The sequence below is a fragment of the Engystomops pustulosus genome, chromosome 11 (genome assembly GCF_040894005.1).
Source record: "Engystomops pustulosus chromosome 11, aEngPut4.maternal, whole genome shotgun sequence".
NCBI lineage: Eukaryota > Metazoa > Chordata > Amphibia > Anura > Leptodactylidae > Engystomops > Engystomops pustulosus.
Genome location: NC_092421.1, coordinates 54,795,309 through 54,823,052, shown reverse-complemented (window position 1 = coordinate 54,823,052; position 27,744 = coordinate 54,795,309). Strand labels below are relative to the sequence as shown.

General features: G+C 42.5%; 1 long non-coding RNA gene across 2 annotated transcripts in view; it reads right to left on the bottom strand.

The window, feature by feature from the left end:
* LOC140105933 (uncharacterized) overlaps positions 1 to 22,751 on the bottom strand; it is a 63,152-nt gene extending 40,401 nt beyond the window's left edge. For both annotated transcript variants that reach the window (XR_011850682.1, XR_011850681.1), the window contains exon 1: positions 22,663 to 22,751. This is a non-coding gene — a long non-coding RNA (uncharacterized lncRNA). The remainder of the gene's footprint in view (positions 1 to 22,662) is intronic.
* Positions 22,752 to 27,744: the final 4,993 nt, after the last annotated feature.

Sequence of the window (27,744 nt, the reverse complement as noted above, 5' to 3'; positions counted from 1 at the left end):
CCTAATAGTTAATACAACAAAAACTTATGGTACTTTTTTCAAATAAGCAGTTATCAAAAGACAAAAAGAGGGGATAAAACAAAGCTGCTATTCACAATCGCCTGAACCCTGCTGCTGCCCCAGGCCTCTGCCTCCATGTAGCTAGATGTGCCGTATCCGCCAGATGGAAAACTCTCAGAATTGTTCTCTCAGTCAGTTGATGATATATTGTAACAGTTATTTTCTCTTTGTGGTTTTGTATCCATTTCTGTAGCTTAGCTGCCTGAACTGCTGTAGTACATAAGACAGAAAATCGTATTCCATCTGGATAAGGCAGTAATGCGTAAATCAGGCTACATACGGCATCTGTGAGGGGCATACTGAAGATATGTTAAATTATAGCAACAAGAGAATGTACATTATAGCTAAATCAGAGCATCATTTACATTAATGAAACCTACATGACATGGACAATCATCCAGGCCAGTGGCTGTTGGAGCATATTGGGGGTTGTAGTAGTGCCACAGCACCACAGATGAGGGATTTGGGTGCATAAGATTCTACATTCCATTCTACATCATAACTTGTTTGATACTTTAGCTCAAGTTCAAATTTAGTTTAACCAGAAAACATACCCAATTGTTACCAGACCTGGAGATAAAAAAAGTGAACCCAAGATTACCAAAAAGGTTACTACTTTCAGTTGCATGTTCATATTTTAAGACGCAATCGACCTTTGCTCGATGTGGTAAATTGTCTAATTGGGTCCGGATCATATAGAGAACATCAGCACAATGTTGTCACTTCAGAATTCATTGTGAGAAAATGAAGAAAAAAATTTCAAGTGGGGGCTATGCTAGCAATATAAAAAGGGTCCAAAAAGTTTACATTTTTTTCAGAGAAAAGACATGGACAGGAGAAGTCTTGATGGCTGCCTGGACCAAGTAGAGAAGAAAAGGCAAAATTAATATTATTCAAAGACTGCATCACTTGTGAATCACTCACATTGACTGGCATCTACCAGTGTATATTCTACAATTACATTGTGGTAAAATTGGTCATTGTATTTGGTCAATGTTTCAGCTTTTTGTCACAGTTTTTCGGCCTTGGGAGGTAAACAAAATGTTCTTCATCTGGAGGTTGAAATGTCAAAGAACTGCATGCAAGTAGTAGAGCACTGCCATGGGTCCTCTGCTGTATGAATATTATAGCTCCTACAAGTCTGGAATAACTACATATTCTAGTAGAAATAGCTTCTTGTGGAATGGAGGTGGTGTCCCTTCTGCTTTCAATCTGCAGTTTCAGGACCTTTAGAGGACCAACAAAGGTCCTGAAATGGGTTTTGTGTACATGCGTATTGAGAGCAGGATCACATGTACAAGGATTTCAAGGGTGATGGTCCTTCTGAGTATAATATTTGGTGGATAGTTTTGGTGGCCATGGGCGCCGGGGATACCTCCATAGTTGTCTAGATTATAATCCACTACTGATAATACCCACTGGACTGCTGGGTTCCTTATTGACCACCAGGACAAGAGGTCCCCATTTTCTTGTACATGAGAAATTGAATCAACAATAATGACGCTCTTACACTGACACTATATGATATAAAGGAATGGGTTCCTGATGGTTGGCTCCATTTGAAGAGTCATCATATTTAGACTTCTATATGGGTTACATAGTAGTTTGTATCTAGATAATACATGAACTTACTGTGGCGTGAGATATTTCCCTATGCGCAGCAAACTTCCTGAAAACTGCAGCCAAGCTTTCCTCAGCTTCAACCAGTATATTATTAACATGGTCATTTCAATTGCATTTGGCTATGTGGTTCATGCTAATGTAGTGAGAAAGAACACAAATTCTGCCAAGGTATGTGTTCTTGTACAGTCCATGTAAATCAGAGAATGGTATTAATAGCTTCTTTATAAGAGCCTGCATATTAACCTGTCAGGCATCCAGCTCACATGCCACATATCCCGTCATTTCATCTGAAATAGTGACTTCTGTAACTGGCCTCCCACCTATTGTGGTCCCTCTCAACAAGTACTAGCTCCCTAGGCAAAATGCTACCAGCTCACCCCGTATGGCTCTGCCCAGAATAGCAGTCCTCTAGTGCAGTGGTCCCCAACCTTATTGTACTCAGGGAACAGCTGCGCCAAAACATTTTTTCCAGGGAAGGGAACCATCGTCCCTAGAGGGGGAAAAAAAAGTGTGTCCAGACAATCCCCATATCTAACCCATATATTGTGTCATTTCCTCCAGCCCCAATTCTAAAATGCCCTTTCCTTTTTTCAGTAGCTCTTTATAGTGCCCCCTTTTTTGTAGCCCCCTTCCCTTTTCTGTATCCCTCCTTTATAGTTCCCCCCTCCTGATACTGGTCCTTTTTCTGTAGCCCGCTTTTATACCACATATACTCTAGTATAAGTCAACCCAAGTATAAGCCGAGGCACCTAATATTACCACAAAATAAACTGGGAAACTTATTGAGTTGATTATAAGCCTAGTGAGTGAAATGCAGCCTCCCTTCATGCATAAAATGTCCAAAGTAGGGCCCCCTCAAAAACGCACAGCCCCCAATAGTAACGTCCCCTGCCCCACCCCCATAGTAACGTCCCCTGCCAAGCCCCATAGTAACGTCCCCTGCAAGTCAATCTCACAACACTAACAGTAATGTCCCCTGCGCAGTCCCCATAGTAATGTCCCCATCACAGCCCCCTTAGTAATGTTGCCTGCCCTTCCTGTGCACACTATGATGCGATGTCACAGTGTGCACTCACTTGCAGAGTGCATAGAAGTGGCTCTGGCCATCTTCCGGGAAGACACGGGGAGAAAAGGAGCGTCGGAGGGGAGTATACAGTTTTTTTTTGGTGACCACTGATCTAATGTACACTATATAACAATACAGTATGTTCAATTTAGAAGTTCAAAAACTGGACTGTCATGGAGAATTATTTTGTGTGTGCCATTCTTATCTCCCTCATGCATGGCAATGGAGCAATGCGCCAGCCGAAATCTTTCACATTTTATTGGTTTTAAATCACAGTTCCAACTTAATTTAAAGCAGAGTTTTCGGCATTGCACAGAGAAGAAGCAGCAGGCTGCGTCTCAAGCTGTATAGATTCTAAAACTCATAATCCCATAATAGATATGGCAGAACAGCGTGTCCGTTTGCCTTAGTAGGGGTGGAAGGCAAGTCATGGCTCCTCGGTGCTGATGAAACCACTAGTCTCAACGCCTCTGTCCAAACGAATACGCGTTTTCAGTTAAAAAAATGCAATTGGTTGCCGATCATATACATTTCACTGGAAACGCATATGCGTTTGGGCCTAGGTCACCCCCACACTAGAGCTAGCGGTACGTGTGACTGTTAAAGTTTCCAGTTAGCGGCTGGAAGCTTTGGTCACGTGACCCCCTGGCAGCAGGACTCTGGACTTCCTGTGATGTCACATATCCTGATGGCTTTTTTAGTGGATGGTGCGGGCCATGCAGACATTACTGTCAGAGACATCTGCAAGTGTACATACAGTACTGAAAGCAAAGCCCCCTCATTCCTTTGGAAGCCAGAAGGATACGAGACGGTACTGGAAGTTCAGTGTCCTGCTCAGAGGGGGTCAAGTGTCCGAGGCTCCCAGCAGCAAAATGGAAACTCCTTTGCTCATGCAACAAGAAGCCGACTCCACACAGGACAAGTCTAGGCAAATGCAATGTTTTATATTCTATAAGGTAAAATCAGCAGCATATTCTCCATTTCCTCCATTGAACCCCTCTTCCATCAGCACCACCATCTCCAGAACTAAAGTTGCTTCCTCTACTCTGGTTGTTAAAGAGGGATCTTGAATGAAGGAGCCCCAAACCAAAGCAACCATATTACAGTGAACAATCAGCACTGGGGCTGGCAGTAGTTTTTAGTATGTTGTTATTGCTAGTCCTGGCCTTGCTTGATTATCCCTGCCTGGCGTTAAAGGAATCTGTCAGCAGTTTTGACCATACAATGCTATAGACAGTGCTAGGTGTTGGCCCTGGAAAACTGTGTGACCATACTTTTGTGTTGGTTGTTTGGTGTGTGAGATCTCTTCACTTTTGTTCACAGCACAGCCCCGTCCCTCTGCTATGAGCTTCTATCTGGATGCTACTACAATTACTCAGAGGGGAGGAGCTTTGCTGTATTAAAGGAAATCTACCATTTTCTTCCATGCATTACGAACCAAATACACATTGAGAATGCTGTAGCTACACTGATGCAGAAACATATCTTGTTTAATCCTCGAATTGAGTGGTTTTGAATTTCGGCGTAATCCAGGTTGCATGCAATGGAAAACGGGGGGCTTGGCCGGCGGAAAACCCGACGGATTTGGAAAAACTGCGGTATTTTTTTAAAAAAGTGTCACTTGACATGCACTTACCTGCACCAAGAAATAGAAGGTGAACTCCGGTGAACTCCAGCAGACCTTGATGCAGCAGCGACACCTAGTGGATATCGGCGCACGGACCTTAGTGAATCCCGGCCAGACCCAAATCAGCGTCGGAGAACCCACCGCTGGATCGTGACTGGACCGGGTAAGTAAATGTGCCCCAGTGTTTTAATACTGAATACTGTTCAATATCTAAACAGCGTCTACCGTGACCTCCACCTTCCTTATCCTTCCAGGGTAGATTGTAAGCCCTTGTGGGCAGTGTCCTCTCTCCTACTGTACCACCAGTCAGTCACATGGTTTATGTACTTGTTTTTCACATTATTGTGTATGTACCCATATATGTATCCCATTGTGGACTCCTGATCCAGATTGGACCCCAGTCTCCCACTCCTTGATCAGCCTAAACCTGTCCAAAACATCCAAATATCAATCTCAGTAGATTTAACATAAAGAGTTGAGAAGGTCTCAGACCAGAGACCAGTACTATCCCTTACAAGGTCCTGCAAGACTGCTATGGGCCATGGGCTGTAGGCCCTACAAGTCTGAAATCACTTCCTACATATGGTACAAGAATCAAGCTTCTTGGGTATGGAGGATACTTCCCTTCCACCTGCGGTTTTAGGACCTTTAGAGGACCGTCAAAGGTCCTGAAATGGCTCTTGTTCACGTGTATTGAGAGCAGGAACAGATGAAGGAGGATTTCATGGGTGAAGGCCCTTCTCAGTATAACATTTTTTGGGTGTTTTGTTTGTGGCATTGGGCCCCTTAGAATGGATGGGCCACCATGCTAACGCCCAAACAGCCTGCATTATAATCCAGCAGGTCATTGCAGAATCAGTCAAAGGCAGAAAAACCTAAAAGGACTGGGCAGCAGGATACCTGACTGGGCCACTATAACAGGCTGCAACTGAGTATAATGTCCGTCAGCACAGTTTTAGGAATTTGGAAATGGGACCAGGGCTTATAGCTTTACAATGGGCCCCAAGAAATATTGGCCCCTAGGAACACCAGTACAATCCATTTTTTTTGATTGCCTTGGAATTTCCTTTATACAGGCAATCCCCTACTTAAGAACACCCATCTTAAGGACGACTCCTAGTTACAGAAGGGCCTCTGGATATTAGTAATTTACTATTCTTTAGCCCTAGGCTTCAATGATCAGCTGTAACAGTTATCACTGGTGTCTGTAATGAAGCTTTATTGTTAATTGTGGTTCTTATGACAATCCAACATTTTTAATATTCAATTGTCACAGAGACCAAAAAAATATTTGTCTGGGGTTACAATTATAAAATATACAGTTCCGACTTACATACAAGTTCAACTTGAGAACAAACCTACAGTACCTTTCCTGTACGTAACCTGGGGACTGCCTTTATATTATAAATGTGTTGCTTTTATGCTTGTTTTTTGGAGAATTCACAGCAAGGACCTTATTAGGAGTTTCCACCTCATCAACTTAACCACTTAACTACTACTGCCTCCCTTCTGCTGGTTGTGAGGGTGCAGGACTGTGCATGACAAAGCGCACACTGACATCAATGGATATTAGCTGTGACAATGTGTAATGTCGCAATATTAAGCGAGAGAACTGTGCTGGAAGTGGATTCCATTCATTTACAGTTCTTAGACCCCCTCACCATTGACACTAATCTGTTCACAATACATACATAATTTCATTATTACATGGCTGCAGGGACAACGTGACACTAAACACAAATGAGAACTGTATTACGATTATTTACGTGGAGTGATACTTTATGTCAGCCGTAACATACGTGTCCTGGCCATTAAAGGGGTTTAAAGATTGATAATATATTGAGGTTATACGTCCTCAACAGAAGACATGCAGAGTTCCAATACCCAGTAACCCCCGCAAATCATCTAAGAGAACAGGAAGCAGACAGCTCCATTCTCTCTGTAGTGGTCAGACCAGGTTACTGTACACCAATTTTATGACCTTAATAAATGACAAATAAATTATATTGTATATATAATTTAAAGTTATACGATTTTCCAATAAACTTTCTGCATCAATTCCTCATGTTTTTCTAGATCTCTGCTTGCTGTCATTCAACAGGAAGCTTCATTGTTTGCGTCCTGTGAATTCAGACCGGCGCTTGGTCATGGGCATCTCTGATAACTTTGCGACATCTCTGTGCCCCTGTGGGACATCACATGACCAGGCAAATAACAAGCCGCTAAAAAAACAAAAAAAACAAAACCCCTTTAAGTATTAACCCTTAAGTATCAATGAGTGGTAAAAAAAAAACTTTTTCCATATCCATTTTCTACTTGAAATGAATGTAAAGAGCAATCTAAAGATAACAAATACTGTATTTTAGCTGATTAAGTAGGAACATTGCACTCCCCCCCCCCTCTTTGAGGTGTTAATATCTTGGAGAGAATGAGGGTGTCACCTACACAGAAGGATTCATTCCTATATGTTACGCTGCACATTGTATACCATTATAAAGGTGAAAATATGCCCTATACAGAGCGTATAATGGGAATTTAACGCAATTAGCACTCTGTCATAGAGGAGTAGAGGACTCTTCTGTGCAGATGTTGTACAGCCAATTCCCCAGCAATTAACAGCTGTAGGTTGTACCGCGCATAAGACGGAGTGCATGATTGGCGAATTACTGTAAGCGAGGTGTGGGAGAACTTGACAGAGGTGTTTTACATGGCCAATGTGTGACGCAAAGTGGTGACAAGCTGGAACAACATCTGAATGGAATCCTAATCTATACACCTCCTATAAAAAGGCGATGGGCAGGATGCGAATCCGATGTTTCATGTCATTTGAAAGTGGATTTTCATGAATAATGAGTCCAAGGAGCTCCTGAGATCTCAGTTTTATTGGTGTGTGATGTAGAGGTCAGGTAATATGGGAGGGGAACACTATGTGGAATCATCCATTTGGCCTTATGCACACTACTATGTCTGTATTAGAGATTTTTATCTAGGGCTTAACCGCCCTTACTTCATGTTGTACAGGTGACTTTCAAATTAACTGTTATGGCCAAAAATTACTCCCTGGTACCAGGATGAGAACAAACCTAGACAAATCAGTCTCTAGTGTATGTAGAAAATCTTCCCCGCTTATTAGTAAGCAGTTGCATATATAAAAGACAGAAACATCATCATCAAAGGGGCATGACAAGGAGATGGAATACTGTAATGCTATTGGCCATAATGAATTTACCAGGACATTCTCTGAAAAGGTTAATGAAGTGTAAACTATTCCCTATTCTCAGAGGCCTCCCTGTTTCTCAGACTAACTGGCCTTGTGTTAGCTCTGTTAAGTCATAACACGGCCTTCAAATAGAGAGGAGTAAGAAAACAGTGAACACTTTCACACTGGATGAAGTTTGAATAGTGACTTTAGCTGGACAGTGGTAAGCATGACCCCAGGCTAATACTAAAATGGCGGCTGTTTGGTTTTCTTGGTCGAAGATGGCCGCTGTAGAGGAATATATCTCTAACAGTCTGCATTGTAGGCCGCATGCAATAGACCTCGTGCCCTTGCTTTCTGCCCATTTGACATTAAGGGTTCAGCCACACGTTCAGTTTTTCAGATGCAGTTTTTGATGCCAAAAGCAGGTGGGATCATAATGCACTCTCAGGGACTACTGGCACCACAAAGACAGGTAGGAATAGGACCTGTCCTCTCTTTTGTGGTGCAGGAAGTCAATATGTTCCTGCTGCGGTGAAGCACTGAACGTGCACCATGGAGCTGCAGAAAAGCTATAGTTTATGTGGCTAGCTCACCGCTTTAGCACATGGTTGTGTGCATGAGGCCTTAATGCGTATTTAAGATCATAAATATTAACCACTGAAGAAGATCAGCAGTATTTGGAAGAGCACTATGGTTTGAGCACTGCTCAAATACATCCCCAAGCATTGTCCATACCACGGGCGTAACTACAGAGGTAGCAGCTGCTATGGGGCCTGCAGTATCTGGGGGCCCCGGCATCTTGAGTGTGTATATACTGTATGTGTGTGTATATGCTTTAAGTGTGATGTGTATAAGCTGAATGTCTTTGTATATGATACAGTATGTATGTTGATCTACAAAATACCTTTGACTGTTAGATAAAATCAAAATGATTAGCCTCAAGAGGCATTTATCCATTCATCAAATGACTTGGGCCTTCTTTATAACTTGTTAGCATAACCACCTGTTAGCATGGTCTCCTGTATGGGTCACCATGCTAACAAACTATGAAAAAGTCCCAGTATGTTTGAAGTGTTGCTCCACGGACTGATCGCTATGCTGGGGACTGCATCATATTGCTATGTACGATGCAGAGAGTTCATTTTTACCTGAGCCGACAGTACAGTCTCGTACAAATGTAAATCCAGCAGGGGCGTAACTTGAGGGGGTGAAGAGGTTGCGAGATTTAGGGGCCCTTATGGTGTTATTAATGTATGGTTTATTACTATAAACCATACATTATAGTCGGGGGCCTGGCACAGACTTTGCACTGGGGTCCATCAGCTTCTAGTTACGCCACTGGAATCCAGCCCAACTCCTGATATTTTGTATGTTCCATAGACTTACTGGGTTCAACCTTCATACAAATGGTGGAGTTAAAACGGTTATCCGATGGCTTGCCAACATTCCAGGCTGTAGCCACATAGCTGTCTCCAATCCCTTCCCTTCATGTCTAGGCACATGATGGCAAGGCAATGGGTAAGGGATGGTACAAAAAGCCAAGTGCCAGCACATAGCAATCAAACACCATGTGAAGCTCAGCTCTCCTGAATCCCCCCTCCTCTGATCTGGATTTAGCATGCAAGGGGCTATCAATTACAATGAAACCATGATGTGACGGATTATCTGACACCGTCATATGATGTCATATCAAGTGGCCCAATGATGCTACTTTTTGCAATACATAACCATAGAATATTGTAAATTGGAGAAACCTGCAAGCAGAGAAACTGGGTATAATGATGTGTTGTTGTAATGGGGAGTTTATTTTACTGTGGGCACATTTTTTTCCCTGAATAACCCCTTAAAATCCCTAAAGAATAGGAAGCATATTAAGATGATCACCCTAAACCAACCGGGAAATGGATTGCCATTCCCCTATGACTTCCCTAGAGAACCACTATGAATTTCCCCCTCCAAAAATAATTTGACATATTATCCATGAATTGCAATTAACATAAATATAATATTTGTAATATTTTATTTCCTCTTATATCTACATGGTGATGGATGAATCAGGAGTGATAAGTGCTGGCCCAATCCAAACCCATGGAGAGACCACAGCAATCTAGGGTGGAACAGCATACTTTTCTTTTGGCTGTAAAGATTGGCGCTTAGTCAAGTCATTATTATCTGCCTTGAGGAGAAGCTAGCAATCATTTATCATTTGCTTGTGAATTCTTTTATAAAAGTGAAGGAATAGACCTGGGGGGGGGGGGGGGAGGTTGAAGGGCTGAGTTTCCAAGTTAATTAGATGTAAAGATTTCAGACTGAGTTTTCATTTAGATGCATATTTTTCAAGTTTTATATGTTATTGATATAGTTTTATAGCCAACTTCATAAAGAGGTTTATCTCTGCAGTGGCATTCCTCAAATAGGAAGGACTCATGTTTTGGCTTTGGGACACCAGTCTCCAGGGTCGGACCAGTGAATTGATTTTGGGGGCCCACCTACTACTACATAGAAATATTCTGGGATAAGGGAATTTCTAAGCACTAGCGGGGGCAGTGAAGTAAAGCATTAGCCAAGCCCTTTCTCCCTCCCTCTCTGCTAGTGCTTGTGCTCCAGGTTTGTGTACAGGGGCTGCAGGGGTCACTTTATCTCAGAGCATTAATGTTAGGGATAGTATAAGAGTTACCCCTGGTTTCCCGGGCTTCTGCCGGTGGCTCTGCTGTGTTTAGGGATAGTATAAGAGTTACCCCTGGTTTCCCGGGCAAATTTTATTAAGGCCCCCCATGCACACTGCCATTCCCCCCTCCATATTTTATTAGGCTCCCCCTCATACACACTGTCATTCCCCCCTCCTTATTTTATTAAGGTCCCCCATGCACACTGCCATCCACCCCCCCAATATTTTATTAAGGCCCTCCATGCACGCTGCCACCCCCCCCCCCCAATATTTTCTTAAGGCCACCCATGAACACTGCCAGCCCCCCCTCCATATTTTATAAAGGACCCCCGTACACATTGCCATCCCTCCCCTGCATATTTTATTAAGGCCCCCCCTTCATATTTTATCAAAGCCCCCCCTTTTCCCCTCCATATTCTATCAAGGCCTGTCAGGGATAGTACTCGAGCCGTTTCCGGCCGCATCGAGTACTAATGAAGCCACTAGCTCCGAACGGAGGCCCTTGCCATAGTGCCAGTGGTCGGGGCCCACTGGGGGATTCACACACCCCCCCCCCCCCCGGCGGGCCAGGCCGAACCCTGCCAGTCTCAATGCAACAGCTGATGTGAGCTTAAATGGGGCAGATTTAGTCTTAATTTAACCCGTCACATTGCTTTGGAACCCGCATATTGGTGGACTTAACATAGTGGTGGGGTGCAGTCAGGTCTCCCAGGATGTCAGTATGTTGAAATTCAACATGAAATGTTGAAATGTGGGCTGTATCAGCATCTACAGGTTGCCATTGCAGTTAAGGCAGAGCATTGTTCAGTATGACAGATCCAGGTGTCTGCACTGAGATGTACCTTAAGAGGGATCCAGACTTTTGTGTGGGCAACAGAGGTGTCAAATCTGCATCTGCTAGCATGTCCTGGTAAAGAGGAACCACAACGTTAATGCCAGGACAAAACTCTGCTCTACTGTCCCCACACTGGAGAGCATGTAAAAAGAAAAAAAAAAAAGGTTTTCTGACATTCACAAACAACTATAAAAAACGCCACTAATTTCTAGACAGAAGCCAAAGGTCTAGCTTGTAGCTTGAATCAATTTTCAAGTTTAACAAGTTTAAGATCAGTTTCCATTAGGTTCATACCCTTCTAAGGCTCCATTCACACTATAAATTAAGGCTGTGATCCGGCAGCACATTTTACGGGCAGATAACAGCCACCATTGACCTATATAGCAACCAGTCGCATGGAGCGCTCACCCCCTTCCCTTCTCCACCTGGTTGTGTACTTTGCTAGGGATCCGGCCCAGGTCCGGACACAGTTGTGTGAATGAGTCCTTAGGCTTCGTGCAGACAGGACTGAATTATATAGAGGCTGTAAACAACACATCCGTAGCCTGTATGTGTCCCATGTGTTTCAGTATCTGGGCTGTATGAACGCATAATGCGTCTTTTACATCACACATATTTTCAGACAAAAAAAAACATGGACAGAAGGCAAATCATGTCATTGGCTTATTCCAGTCACTTGATTTTGTGTTGCCGACCAACAGATCCACAAATATGGACGTCAATCGGAGGACACCATCAGTATTTTCATTGCTCCATAGACAATTGGAAGGAGAAGGCTTTAAACACGGACAGGAGTAGGACTTGCTTAAGAAAATACAGTGATGTAACTGAGGCAAACTGCAAAGGTCATAGTATTCTACTCCATTCACAGAAGCCATCAGTGGCTATAAGTGTAATGTCACACTACTCACTGTCTAAAATATTCTCGAGTTGTCTATCATGCATAGAGCTGTTGTATCATGTATGCCAAGATATCCAGGGTGCATTGAACCAGCATGGCCGCCTTACTTGTTCCAATTATTTGTCAGAAGATCTTCTGCTGTAAGACCCAGGGACAAACATTTCCCAAAATTTCCCCTACTCAAAATTTTACCATAATGCCCTCAATCCTATAAACAAATATCGCTTAGATAGGACTTGATATGATGACAGTGGTCGGTTGTAGTTTCAGAACAATGGATACAACACAAAATGTTCACGTTTATAAAATAGCAAATAAAGTAGAGATGATACAAACGTCCAGATGTTAGCCAGATGTTCAGGGGGAAATGGTTACGAGTAAGCCCGGTCTAAATTGGTCCCGCTGCGACACAACAGATATCTAATGTTGGGGAATGTAAAGCTTGTGTTAGGGTCTTTCACAGCATAACCTAGGGAAACATCTTCAGTTAATCTGCATGAAATACCAACCAGATAGGACATAGTGAGGATGTTCATGCGATGGTATGAAATAAATTCTGCGAGATAATGGAATATCTAGGCTCAAAGAGCTACAAAACATGCATTGGCCCAAGGCAAATGGTGAAAAGAAGGATTCATGAAACTCACAAATATCGACAGGAAGTTATTAGTGCTAATTCACACTTCACTATTGGAATTTGTGGCTACTTTAGGTTTTGAACACATTTATTCGTCAAATATAGTGGATAATATTGTGAAGTCTAACCTGTATACCATAATAGCTATAAGGATGCCTTTGTGCATTTGGGGGTTGGGGTTTTACCTGTGAATCCAGAGGGAGAAGGCAGCGGGGTCCAGTGACTTGGGATTCAGGACCAAGATCGAGCCCAATGTACAGAACATGCACAGTGAAAAGAGTTGAACTTTATTAAGTTTGGGAAGGGGGTCGGAAGTAACCTAAAGGCACCATACCCCATCACTTTTCCCCACAGAATCTCAGGAAGGCAAATCCCAAACCTTTTTACCTTCATTGTATTTATCAATGTTTCTAAGATGGGGGGTAAGATGAAGGGGAACCAGAGACTTGAGCCCACTTCGCACCCCTGGCACATGTTCACTGCACATAGTGAAGTCAAACCTACTGACAGGTTCTCTTTAAACCAATGCTCCATAAACATAAGATCAATGCATATCAACTGCTCCGATAGGACAGTTCTGGATTTCTAGGTCTGCTTCACTGTCAGCAGGGGATGTGTCCTGGGTTCCAACTGTATCCTTGTTCTTGAGAGTCAAAAGCGGAGTATTATATGTTGATGGGTCACATTAAGGAGTTTTGCATATGAAATCCAAATAGGGGAATTTATACAGTTTTGTTTTTTTTTTTTAGTGGGGGGGGGGCTACAGGACAGGAGGCATTATACATGGTGGGGTGTAACGGGCTACTGCATGGGGGCCCCACTTCCCACTTAAAAAATATACATATTAGTATACTCACACATGCGAGTTACAATCACATATAAATAAACTCATGTGCACACACATACAGTGCCATATGCAACATACTCACATACAGTGTATACAGACACCTTATACACATCACAGATACTGCATATATACATCACACTATATGTTATATACATATTATGCTGGACATGTGCAGTACAATGTAGATATAATGGTGCACATCCTCCATTCTTTATTGTGTCAGGTCGGATGACTGGGCCCCCTAACACTGCGGGCCCCATAGCGGCTGCTATGGCTGCTACCGCTGTAGTTACACCCCTGATGGTAAGTGGAATCATATACTAGGCGCCCGAATAAGGATGGGGAAACTGCAAAAATGTATCTTATGTATTTCTGCATCAAACAAGTTGGGGGCATCTAATGGGTAATTCTACTAGCAAGTCCATATGACTTTAATGAGCAGGGGACAACAGCCTTTGCTCCTAACACCCGGAGAGGGAGATTTATACCTTTCTCACCTCCCTTTTAGCCTCTTAACATTCTGGTGCCCAAAACATTAAAGGGAAAAAAAGTCACAAGTAACTTTCATTTTAGAAAGCAGTCGCACAAAATAATAAGAACAGATGATCTGATATTTGCACTAAGATCCATCTTTCCTTACAACCAAAAGTTGTGCAATATAAACATTTTCCACTTTGACAGCTAGAATAAATGGTGGCGCTTCAGAAATCAGATATTACACATCAACACCAAAAAGCAACATCACAATATAAGTCACATTACTCTGGTTTTATTCCTACAAGACAGCAGATGCGCATAAACTGTGATTCATTGAGCAATAATCCCCGTATGATACAGAAAACAACATGATCTTTTCATAAATACAATAGCTGGAGACATAATAGGGTCCAGTCCATTTACCTGCATCACTGTAACCTGGATTTAGTAGTACAACGATGCACCAGCATCCTGGAAACTTTTACACATAACATGACAGTAAGGGTGGTGGTGGTGGTGGGGGGGGGGTTTGTTAAATGTCATCTGATGGAAAGTGGTTGTCAGGGTTACATAAGCTTTAGGACCAGAGATTGACAAATTCATCCTTGCCGGACCAGCATTACCTTACTAGCCAGTTCTATCCAGACTGGTAATCAGAAAGGATTGTGATGGTCATCTATGAGAGAATTAAAGAAAACTTCCAGCTATTTATTTAAAAACCTCTTAGGACACAGAACAGACCATAGTGCAAATTTTAGTTTCCCGTTTAGAATTTTACAGATTTGAAAATTTGTATTTCCGCAAACCTTTTCTTCCACCAGTATAACAGAGGCTCTTCCAGTGAGCCCAGGCTGTACCCTAATACTGAGCCCCTTATATACAGAAAGACATTGGGGCACATTTACTTACCCGTCCCTGTGCGTTTCCCGACGAGAATGCAGCTGCCGCGATTCACTTACATCGTGCTCCCGATATCCCCGCTGAGGTCCGCCATAGTTCACCTTCTTCTTCCTGCATGTTAGTGTATGTCTTGCGACACAATTAAATCCTGCGCTTAGTCCGAATCAGTCGGATCGTCTGACATCCGATTTGTGTTGCATGAAAGCCGGCGCCGATGCACCAAAATCCGATCGAGTGTGCCCAAATCCCCTGCTAAATGCATCGCAAATCAGAAATCATTGCAGTATCCGACGATAGTGCGGTCCGCGGACCCTTAGTAAATGAGCCCCATTGTAATTTGGAGGCTGGTAGGGTAGGCTATTTCCTGGTGAATAATGAAGACATATATATATATACACTCACCGGCCACTTTATTAGGTACACCTGTCCAACTGCTCGTTAACACTTAATTTCTAATCAGCCAATCACATGGCGGCAACTCAGTGCATTTAGGCATGTAGACATGGTCAAGACAATCTCCTGCAGTTCAAACCGAGCATCAGTATGGGGAAGAAAGGTGATTTGAGTGCCTTTGAACGTGGCATGGTTGTTGGTGCCAGAAGGGCTGGTCTGAGTATTTCAGAAACTGCTAATCTACTGGGATTTTCACGCACAACCATCTCTAGGGTTTACAGAGAATGGTCCGAAAAAGAAAAAACATCCAGTGAGCGGCAGTCCTGTGGGCGGAAATGCCTTGTTGATGCCAGAGGTCAGAGGAGAATGGGCAGACTGTTTCAAGCTGATAGAAAGGCAACAGTGACTCAAATCACCACCCGTTACAACCAAGGTAGGCAGAAGAGCATCTCTGAACGCACAGTATGTCGAACTTTGAGGCAGATGGGCTACAGCAGCAGAAGACCACACCAGGTGCCACTCCTTTCAGCTAAGAACAGGAAACTGAGGCTACAATTTGCACAAGCTCATAGAAATTGGACAGTAGAAGATTGGAAAAACGTTGCCTGGTCTGATGAGTCTTGATTTCTGCTGCGACATTCGGATGGTAGGGTCAGAATTTGGCGTCAACAACATGAAAGCATGGATCCATCCTGCCTTGTATCAGCGGTTCAGGCTGGTGGTGGTGGTGTCATGGTGTGGGGAATATTTTCTTGGCATCGTTGCAACGCCACAGCCTACCTGAGTATTGTTTCTGACCATGTCCATCCCTTTATGACCACAATGTACCCAACATCTGATGGCTACTTTCAGCAGGATAATGCGCCATGTCATAAAGCTGGAATCATCTCAGACTGGTTTCTTGAACATGACAATGAGTTCACTGTACTCAAATGGCCTCCACAGTCACCAGATCTCAATCCAATAGAGCATCTTTGGGATGTGGTGGAACGGGAGATTCGCATCATGGATGTGCAGCCGACAAATCTGCGGCAACTGTGTGATGCCATCATGTCAATATGGACCAAAATCTCTGAGGAATGCTTACAGCACCTTGTTGAATCTATGCCACGAAGAATTGAGGCAGTTCTGAAGGCAAAAGGGGGTCCAACCCGTTACTAGCATGGTGTACCTAATAAAGTGGCCGGTGAGTGTATATATATATATATTACTAGCTATAGCTCCTGATGTTGCCCTGGATAGTAAATAACTGCTCTTAGCTATAACAAAATAGAAAGGGTTTACAAACAATATTTTATATCTTGCTATCTGTCTCTCTCTACATCGCTCTCTTTCTCTCTCCGTCTATCTCTTTCCGTCTCTCTCCACCTTACATTTTACCTCACATATAAGCGTTTTATGCCCATTGCCTATAGTAACCAATCAAAGCTCAGAACGTGACAAAATAGAAGCTGAGCTGTGATTGGTTGCTTACTGACACAGCAGCCGATGGCTCCTGTATATGGTGTTTAATAAGTGTATTTTGGAAAGCTTGGGGTGAAAATTTTGAATAAAAACCTAGTCACGGAGCGGCTGGTTGGTGATTGTACAACGCAATGGTGAGGATTTCTCAATTATAGCAGTCCCAGCATTGCTTTAAGCTGTGTGTAGCTTACATGATGCTTAGGCCTCATGCACAAGACTAATCGGTCACAATTTGGACCTATGGCACCCAACCCCAATGCGGTGAGCACACAGGGTTTCACCACACCATGACCAAGCTGGCCGCTTGGCTTTTTTCATGGAGTGGGATGAGGAGCAATCACTCTTCCTCCAACCAGCCATTTGCTTGTCCGTAACCAAGCTGTAAAAGAGCTCGTAGGAGAGACAAAGTGACTGACAACCATGCGAGTACACTGATACAGGGAAAACTTTTAATCTCTTTTGCAGGAACTTATACTGGTTTGTATGTCATTTTTCTTTTTTAACCCTATGCACCTATGCAACCTTTATGCCAAGTGGGCATGAAGGGGCGTGGAATGGGCCAGGTTTGGAACCCCCTGGACAGGTGAATTTGCTATAGCTTGCACTACACTATGGCTGGAGTCTGCACCAGGCCAGAGAGTCTTAGTATATAGGTATGAACCAGTGGGAGGGTTAAATATCAAAAGAACATTATGCGTGACAAATCCCCCCCATGTGGGATGTTGGCATCCTCAGTAATTTGGCCCCCTGATTGAGCCAACTACCAAGATCACAAATCTCAGAGAAGGTCCTATTTACACACCAATGATACATAGACTGAAAACAATGACCCATCGGGTCATTGTTTGATGCTCGTGAAAAGAACACATGAAAAGTCCACTCAAAAAGCATGTCCTAAATATTCTAAACGTATGTCCCTAAGGGTCTGGTCATACGTGGAGCTTCCAAGACACCAGATGCAGATTACCGATCACATGCATTTCCATGGAATCAGACTACAGAGTTTGTTCGTCGTCTGTTACCATGGAAACTTATAGGTCTAAATAGAAGCTGCAGGCAGATTTAATTATGCAGGTTTTAGGCTGGAAAACTTTGTAAACCAAGATGAGACAGTTCTTATACACCAGCTGTAGCAGAAACTGGATACAAAATCTGGCAAATGGTTACATTATACTTCAGTAGGCTGAGTTTACATAAAAAAAATCATACCTTTTGGCAAGCCCTACCTCTCAAAAGAGAAAACTGTAACCCGATAATGGGTAAAGAAGCATTCGGTTTATTTCCTGTTTTAGGGATTAGTAATGTTTTTTTAATTAAGCCCCACCCTCTCTGTCGCAGGTCATGGATTAAAGCTAATAGAGAACTAACCTGGAAGGCCGTCTTCATTCCTAAAACCCCCAACTTGAAATCTACAACAAAACGATTGATTTCTTCCATGGATTGGAAGATCAGCCTATTTTTAGGAACAATCCAATTTAAAGAAATCCATTCTGGTTTCTCCATGAAACGGTCTCTATAAACGACTTTACTTGTTGATGTGGCTTTCAAATCCCTGTCAAAAATATGTGCCACATAAGTAATGGATTCCAGCTGAATTAATCAAGATGTGGTTTTTAAGTAAGTTATGGCACCAAGAAGATTATGCAGGTTACCTGCCAAAATCTACTGTACGTAGAAAATCTACCATGTAAGCATAACCCAGGACTGTGTTCCAGGAGGTTCGAGGAGTTAGAAGGACGGAAGAGAAAGTGCTGGCTTTCCAGTATTATTTTTTGTTCTTATTAAGTTCCACATTCAGCATTATTTTGGATTTCATGTAGGTGGAAAGATTAGAAACCAAGAGATCCATCTGGTGCCCCTTAAAGGGGTTTTCCAAGAATATACACTTATCCTCTGTTCACATTATAAGGGTGATGGCGCACGTGGAGTTTTTGGCCGTTTTTAACCCCTACGGGACACAGCATCTTTTGGCCTAAAGGACGCGGCCCCATTTTTCAAATCTGGCCTGTGTCACTATAAGTGGTTATAGCGTGGGAACGCTATGAGATATCCAGGGGATTTTGAGATTGTTTTCTCGTGACACATTGTACTTCAAATTAGTTTAAAAATTTGGATGAAATCTTTTGCGTTTAGTTATGAAAAAAAACAAAATTTGGCAAAAATTTTGAAAAATTCTTTATTTTCAACGTTCTAAATTCTCTACTTTTGATTCAGAAAGTCATAGCACCCAAATAAATTCATAACTTACATTTCCCAAATGTCTGCTTTATGTTGGCATGGGTTTTTCAGATTCCACATATTTTACTAGAATGTTATGAGGCTCAGAATTTGGGTGCCATTTTTCACATTTTTTGTAAAATCGCCAAAACCTGTATTTAGATGGACCTGCTCAACTTCTAATTGACACTGAGAGGCCTAAATAATAGCGAGACTCGTAAATTACCCCATTGTGGAAACTACACCCCTCAACGTATGAAAAACCACTTTTAAGAAGTTTGTTAACCCTTTACGTGTTTTATAGGGGTTAAAACAAAATGGAGGTGGAGTCTGCAAATTGTAATATTTTTTCACAATACACTCATTTTGGGTGGAAAATTAAACATTTGTAATGGATAAAATGAAAAAAGGCTCCACAAAGTTTGTTACCCAATCTCTCCCGAGTGCACGGATACCCTATATGTGGTGGTAACCTGCTGTATGGGCGCACGGCCGGGCATAGAAGGGAAGGAGGCGCCATTCAAATCAGATTTGCTATGTCACATTGTACAGGCTATAATTTTTTTCTTTTTTTTTATTGAGGACCTATAGGGGCTTATTTCTTTTGCCACATGAGATGCACTTTTCTAATACATAATTTTGGGGCATCTATAGCTAATTGGTGAGATTTAATTAACTCTTTGTTGGTGGAGGAAATGAAAATCATCAATTTTTAGGAACATTTTTATGTGGTTTTTTTTTTTGGCCGTTAACCATACCATGAAAATAGTATATTATTTTTATTCTATGGGTCGCCACGTTTATGAAAATACTTCATTTATATATATTTTTTAATTTTTTCCCATTTTTACTGAATAAAAAGTAATTTGGCAAAATTGTTGTTAATTTTAGCATCACCGTCTTTCATATGCATAACTTTTTTATTTTTCACCTCACAAATCTGTTTAAGGGCTTATTTTTTGCAAGAATGATAGCTCTTTTTAGTGGTCTTATTTTAGATTAGATTAACTTTTTAAAATCACTTTTTTAGAGCATTTTTAAAGGGCATTAATAAAAAATCATCTTTATCAGAGAGAGTTTTTTTAGGTTGTTTTTTACGGGGTTCACTTTGCGGATCTAATAACGATTCTGTTTTATTATACAGATTGTTACGGACGCAGGGATACCAAATATGTGGGGGTTTTGTGTATTTTATTCAATTGTACTGAATAAAAACTAATTTGGAGAAAATCTTATTCATTTTAGCATCACCATCTTTTTATATGCATAACTTTTTTATTTTTTGGCAGATAAATCTTGTTAGGGGCTTATTTTTTGCGAGAACAGTTGTTCTTTTTAGTGGGCTTATTTTGGAGTGCATAACATTTTTTTAAATCACTTTTTAGAGCATTTTTTATAGGGTATTAATTAAAAATTATCTTTTTTCGGAATGTTTTTTGCGTTTTTTTCCTCCGGCGTTTACCGTGCGGGTCCAGTAACAATTCTGTTTTATTATGCAGATTGTTACGGACGCGGCAATACCAAATATGCAGGGTTTTTTTGTGTTTTTATGTTTTTTATACTTTATTAAGTTTTTTTATGGGAAAGTGACATTTTAGGGGCTTATATTTTTATGTATTTATTTTTTATTTATTATAATGTGTAGTGTTAACTGTTTTTGCATATTTTTACTTATACATACTTGAACTTAAACCAGTGATGCTCTGATCACTGGTTTAAGTTCAATACACTGCTCTACAATACTATTTTATTGTAGAGCAGTGTAAACTGTCTGAGCAAGCTTGCGCATGCTCAGACAGTTTACAGCCAGACCCGGAAGGGGTCTGGCTGCCATGGAGACCGGGCAGCTCCGGGGCACATGCCAGTCCTCGGAGCTGCCCAGAAGTGGATCGGATCCCCCGGTAAGCGGCACGGGGGATCCGATCCACAGCGCAAACACCCTTACACGCCGCGGTTATGTTTGACCGCGGCGTGTAAGGGGTTAACACCCGCGATCGGAGCCGGCTCCGATCGCGGGTGTTAGCGCAGGCTGTCAGCTGTACTAGACAGCTGACAGCCGCTGCTTCTGGTACCGGCTCCGTTCGTGAGCCGGTGCCAGAAGCAGGACGTTATAGAACGTCCCCGTGCGCTAAGCATCTAGCCCCGGGGACGTACTATAACGTCCTGGTGCGCCTAGGGGTTAAGCAGTCCGTCAAACCTGTTTTTGACAGGTGTGACCTATTATCTTAATTGAAACTGGTCAAAAAGGCATGCGTTTTTTGATAGACTGCTTAAAAACGTCCAAAAACACGTTCAAAAACACCATGGGGGACATTTACTTACAGTGTCGGTGTCTGCATTGGCTTTGTTACCGACCTGCTCTCGGTAAGAAGACACACATTTAATATTGTGGAGCTGTGCAGAGACATTTCTGGCGCCGAGACTATTTTCTGTCCCTGGGACCAAAATCTGTCCCGAGCACCAGAAATGTGTGCAACAGTCCCTGCTAGACCAGTTTTCTTTTGGTCTACTTTCCGCCAGTTTACAGCGCCCAAAAAGGGCTGCGACGCATAGTAATTGTGTCTGAGTTTCCACTCCGCCAAAGCCACGCCCCTTTTCGGAGAAGAGTCGGAGCAGGCGGAAAAAGTCATTTTTTCTGTCCCCGACAGCTAATAAATAGGTAGGAGAGCAGAACATGTGGTGAGAGCGCCACAAAACTGGCGGAAACACCATAGTAAATGTCCCCCCATGTGTGCCATCACCCTAAGGAATAAGCGCCTGTTGGCAAGGTTTTCAATGACTGGGCCGAAACAGAGATCACAAGCCCAGTAGCAGGAGCGGAAATAGGAGCCATAGCACATTCAGGGTGGTGGGTAAGATTCATGTTACCCTTTTTTGTGGATCTGCAGAAGACCCCTAATGGATTTCTTGGGTATGTGGTGCCTCACTAATCCCATGATCGCCCCATGGAATTAGAGTCCAGGGTACATACTAGGGACATCCCAATCCATGTTCCTATGTTGTCCTGTAAAGTACAGCTGGGGGAGAGAGGTGTTGGAGTATATCAAACCTGAAAGCCCTGGAGCCACCGCACAACATACAGTTAAATGGATAGTTTTTATTTTTGTTGCAGACTAGTCAATACAGGTACTTACCAAAACAGAACTCGCCCGAGAAATGACAGGTCCTCTTTAAATACCACACAATTACTTGCATTCACTCCTAAGGGTTGTTTATAGAGTCAAAAGCCGCCGGTCACAACTGAGCAAATCTAGGTAGGTTTTATTTGTTCTACAGTAAAAATAAGTGTAGAGATTGTGCAGGGAGGCCGCGCCGGCCTGTTATTCCAATGCGACGAGCATAAAGGCAGGAATCCTAGTGTAACAACATGTTATCATATGCGCTTCTAAGTAATCAAGTATGTCATGCTTTAAAAGGCATAGATCCCGCAGATTAAACTGGTTTAGTTTTAGGTTTGTTCTACGCAGACATGAATTCCTCAACTGTGAGACAGTGTCATGTAGAAAAACGGCAATTATCTCCTAATAGAAGACGGGTTTTAATGAAAGCGGGGATTAGGGCTGTTATGAAGAAGCAGCAAGTAAAGTTTCACAGCTGCTGCTAGGGCTGAATGTGAAGGCCATATTCACTCCCCAAACAGAAGCTCTGGGGTCCCTTGGATGTGACTCCCCAGGTCCAAGGACTGTTGTGCATTTGTGTCATCATGGAGGTCATAGCATTACTATTAGAGATGAGCGGACCCTACCTTCGTATTCGGGTTCAGCCATGCGACCCGGACATATTGATGCCCCTAGCAACTAGCCATGACTAGGATTGGCCATGGGGACACCTGTGGGGAAATTTGCAAGATTGGCTGCCAATCCAACAAGATATCCGTGTTGCGTGTCTGAAACCGAACGTCTGATAGGCCCATCTCTCATGATTATGTTACACAAGGGTCAAAGCTATATATACGGAACTAAGAGTTTCCTATAAGTCAACATAGTGGGGTCTCTGAGACAGGTTCAGCTCAAGGTTTCAGTAGGCCCCTGAGCAACAGAGCCTCAGTGGGCCTCTTTGTAGTAAACTCACTTGGCAGCATTAAAAAAATTCAGAAACTGTTCCCTAAAATATTCCCTAGTTTATCATCCCTAACAGCCCCCTCATGGTTATTTTATATAAGCCCCTTCACCCCCTATGGATTCATTACATAGAGCCCTGTCACCCCCCCATGGATTCCATGTGTACAGTCTTATGTGGGCCCCGACACATGCCCAGGTATGCCCAGTGTTGGGCCGTCCCTGCTTTGAGACATCTTCTACAGTTTGGCTGGAGGGGGAAGAAAGTAGGAGGATGAGGTAATGTTCACCAAGGGAGGTTCTGAGACTTTGCTTGTGGCACTGAAAATGCAAAATTTGCTACTGGCTATATTATTGGAAGGGTACATTCACATGTGGCTTTAATACACAGCAGCTGAAAAGAGGAGATCTGCCTAATTACAGTGCTGTCAACATTATGTTTACAAGACACAAGAGTTAACATGATGTTTACACGTATGTGTTTGTTAAAGGACATCTACCACCAGGATGAAGGATTGTAAACCAAGCACACTGACATATTGGTGTGTGTGCCCCTCTGGCAGGATCTGCTTTTTGTATTTTAGCTTCTCATGCCCTGTTTTTTTTCTTCTTTTTTTAAAGGCTTTAAAATTTATTCTAAATAAACCCTAGAGGCTCCAGGATCAATTAACAACTATGGAGTTTTTTAAACCAGGGCATGAGAAGATAAAAGAAGAGCAGATCCTGCCGGAGGGGGATACACACTAGCATATCAGTGTGCTTGGTTTACAATCCTTCATACTCGCGGTAGATTTAACGCTATGTTAACACTTACGTCAACGCATGAATTTTGTAAAAGCAATGTTGACAGCAATGTAATACAGCAAATCTCTTCTTCTCAACTGTTGTCATTCGTTTCTAAATGCATGTGATAACCACCACGTGTGAACGCACCCAAAGGGTATAGTAATCTTGTTGGGGGGGATATTCCCCAACGGGAACAACGAGTTGGCACAACCTCTTTAACCATGAATTATGGTAGTCGTAGCAAATAGGTGGCACTCAGAGTGACAGAGGGGCCTGGGACTACAGGAGGAGTAGGAAGGTGTGGACAGATCTGGATTGTAGCTCCTGTGAAATGCATTACAACAGATGAGGATAGGTGATTTGCCCAATTACATTACTGTTAACATTTGTGTTAACAAAAATGCTGTGCAAAGGTAATGTTAACACATGTGTCAATGATTTGTTAACAACATACAACGCAAACACATTGTTACCACATGTGTTAACATCTTACGTAGATTGCATTTTGTAAACGCTAATGTTAACACTAATGTAATTAAGCAAATCACCTTTTCAAACGACATTCACACGTTGCATTTGCATTGCGTTCAGAAACCTCAGGATTCTGATACAATTAACCCCTTAAGGACGCAGGGTTTTTCGGCTCATTTCTCGCTCTCCAACTTCAAAAATCCATAACTTTTTCATTTTTACGTGTACAGACCTGTGTGAGGGCTTATTTTGTGCGTAACAAATTTTACTTTCCCGTAATGTTATTTATTTTAACATGCCGTGTACTGCGAAGCTGAAAAAAAAATTCCAAATGTGGAAAAATTGAAAAAAAAAACGCACGTTCTTGTGGGCTCAGTTTTTACGACTTTCACTCTTCGCTCCAAATAACACGCCTACTTTATTCTTTGGTTCGGTGCGATCGCAGTGATACCAAATTTATACAGGTTTTATTGTGTTTTAATACATTTTCAAAAATTAAACGAATGTGTACAAAAAAGAAAAAAAATTTTTTGCCATCTTCTGACGCTAATAACTTTTTCATACTTTGGCGCACGGAGATGTGTGAGGGGTCATTTTTTTGCGAAATGAGGCGATGTTTTCAATGCTACCATTTTGAGGTCTGTGCGACATTTTGATTATTTTTTATTTCATTTTTTATGTTATGTAAAAAAGGTGTAAAAGTCGCATTTCGGACATTTGGGCGCCATTTCCCGCCTCGGAGGTCACCGCCGCCTGTAACCGTTTTTATATTTTGATAGATCAGGCATTTTGGGACGCAGCGATACCTAATATGTTTGTGATTTTTACTGTTTATTATGTTTTATATCAGTTCTAGGGAAAGGGGGGTGATTTGAATTTTTAATATTTTATAAATTTTTTTTATTTTTTAAACTTTTTTTTTTCTTTTTTTTCCCCACTATTTTTAAGACCATCTAGGGTACATTAACCCTAGATGGTCAGATCGCTCCTACCATATACTGCAATACTACAGTATTGCAATATATGGCATTTTTGCAGGTCATTGTAACGAACCTGCATAAACCATGTAGCCTCGTGTCAAAAGAAGACCAGAGGCTACCATGGTAACCGATCGCCGCCCCCCGATGACGTTCGGGGGCGCGGCGATCGTAATAAAGATGGCGGCGCCCGCGCGCCGCTGTCTTTTAACCGACCGCGGTTATTAGCGGTGGGGGTTTTGTGCAACTCAGCCCGTGAGCCCTCTTCATACATCCCTTATACCTCTGCGCCGTAGAGCTACGGCGCAGAGCGTTAAGGGGTTAAAAGCTACGAAATGTTGCCACTTTGCAATAAATATGTGGGTTTTGGTTGTATTTTGGGAACTCTGTCTCTTTGCCATCACTTGCCCTAGGGCTATACTTGACCAAGATGGAACAGCACTGGCTAAATACTAATTGTCAGAAGTAAACTTCACCTTTTTTAAGTCCAGGGAAACGCATGCGATTGATAAGCCGATGGCATGAGTTTCCCTGAAAACGCGTTCAGGCCGAGGCCCGCCCCCTGTGCACTAGCGTCGCTTTATGAAGGGACGCCTAGCGGTACGTGTGACCCTGGCCTAAGGGTGAAGACACTTGTGGCGTTTTTAGGCCGTTTTTAGTAGTGCGTTTTCAGATTGGAAAAAACCGCATGCGCTTTCAAAAAACTGAAAACGGCCCACAATGGCCTAAAAACGCCATGTGTGTCACCACCCTAAGGGTGTTGTCATACATGGCGTTTTTAGGCTGTTTTCAGTTTGTGCATTTTCCGATCGTAAAAAAAGCATCCGGTTTTTGAAATGCATGTGTTTTTGTCCGGTTTTAATTGCGCAAATTCGGAAAACCGGACAAAAACGCATGCGGTTTCAAAAACTGCATGCGGTTTTTAAAAACTGATGCATTTTTTAAACAGGCGTTTTCAGATCGTAAAAACCGCATACAACTAAAAACGGCCTAAAAACGCCATGTGTGACATCACCCTTAGCGATGGGGTGCATTTCCATATGTATATATATCCTTGGCACGCCCCTGTGTGGTTTGATTTATTTTCTAAGGCCACGGTCACGTTCCACTAGCGTCGCAATACTAGCGGAACGTGTGACTGTGGAATCAAAGCAGTACGTGTGACCGCAGGTTGTGTTCACACGTGGCATGTGTTGCATTTGAAAACACTCTGCACCGACTCCTCCTGCAATCACCTATAGAAGATTGACTTTTTAGCGTTTACCAAAACGCAATGTAAACACTTTAGTAGGCGACTCTAGGAGGAGTTTTGAAACGAAGCGCAAACGCCACACAATTGCCGCCATGTTTTAACGCTGCAGTCACACATTGCATGTAGAAACGCACCGCAAATGCGTTTCCATTGAAATGGATGTGAACGGTAAGTAGCACCTGTGTCTTGCATTGTGTACCCTGGGTGCTTAGGGTGATTGCAAACGCAGACCAAGCCGCACCCACTGCGGCGGACCGCGGCCTGATCGGGAACGAGCCACCGGTGTTTTGCATTAAATTAACGCAAACCACCGGCGATTCATTCCCAATTGCAGGCGTTTCCATAGAAATGTCGATGCAATTGGGCCACGGCCCGCCACGGTGGGTGCGGCTTTGTCTGCGTTTGCGGTTTCAAACGCACACAAAGCGGTACGTGTGGCACCAGCCTTAGCGGTTCAATCCTTGCAACAAGATCTGTGGGATCACCAGAGGTAGATTTATACCCCAACCATCCAAATGTGAGGGACCTATAGAGATGGAAGAATCAAGAATATGTTACTGTGACACTACTATGAACAAATGGGAAATTTTTTTTTATTTTTAGGTTGAATATCCCTTTAATAGCAACAAATAAATTCTGCAGCACAATGTTATATTGGAAATATTTAAGCTTTAATCCATGGAAATGATACAGACACAAAACGTGCATCTCGGAATTGACTTGATTTCAACAACAACCATTCCTTTCTCGGCACAAAAGAGAAACATAATAAATATGTAAATTGTCTCCTACTAGACAGATCCAACTTTTATTGAGATTTCTATACAGTATTATATGCTTAAAAAAACCTGCCATCAGAGCGAGTGCCATCGGACTGGGGAAAGGCGGCAAATGTGTAGAAGAAAATCCCCTCCCCCCGAGGTGGAGATAGATGCTAGTAATACCTAAACAGTTCCTAAAACTGGTCCCACGTGACGTCCTCTACTACACATTCTTGTCATCTATTATAAAACATCTAGTGCTGGGAAAACTTTGCTTGGACCAATGTCCTTATAGCCAAATGCCAAATTATGGTTAAGATTAATCCTAATCTCCCGTTCCTCACACTCATCTCTTATCAATTAACACACATTTGTGAGGAAACAGAGTATGAATGCAGTATCAGACTACATAGGGTTTGTAGTCTGTTTCCATGGAAACAAAGCCCCATCTGAATTCTATAATCAAAAGAATAAGGTTTGCAAAACAGGAAACCTACCCTCAAAATCCAGCATGATAAATCA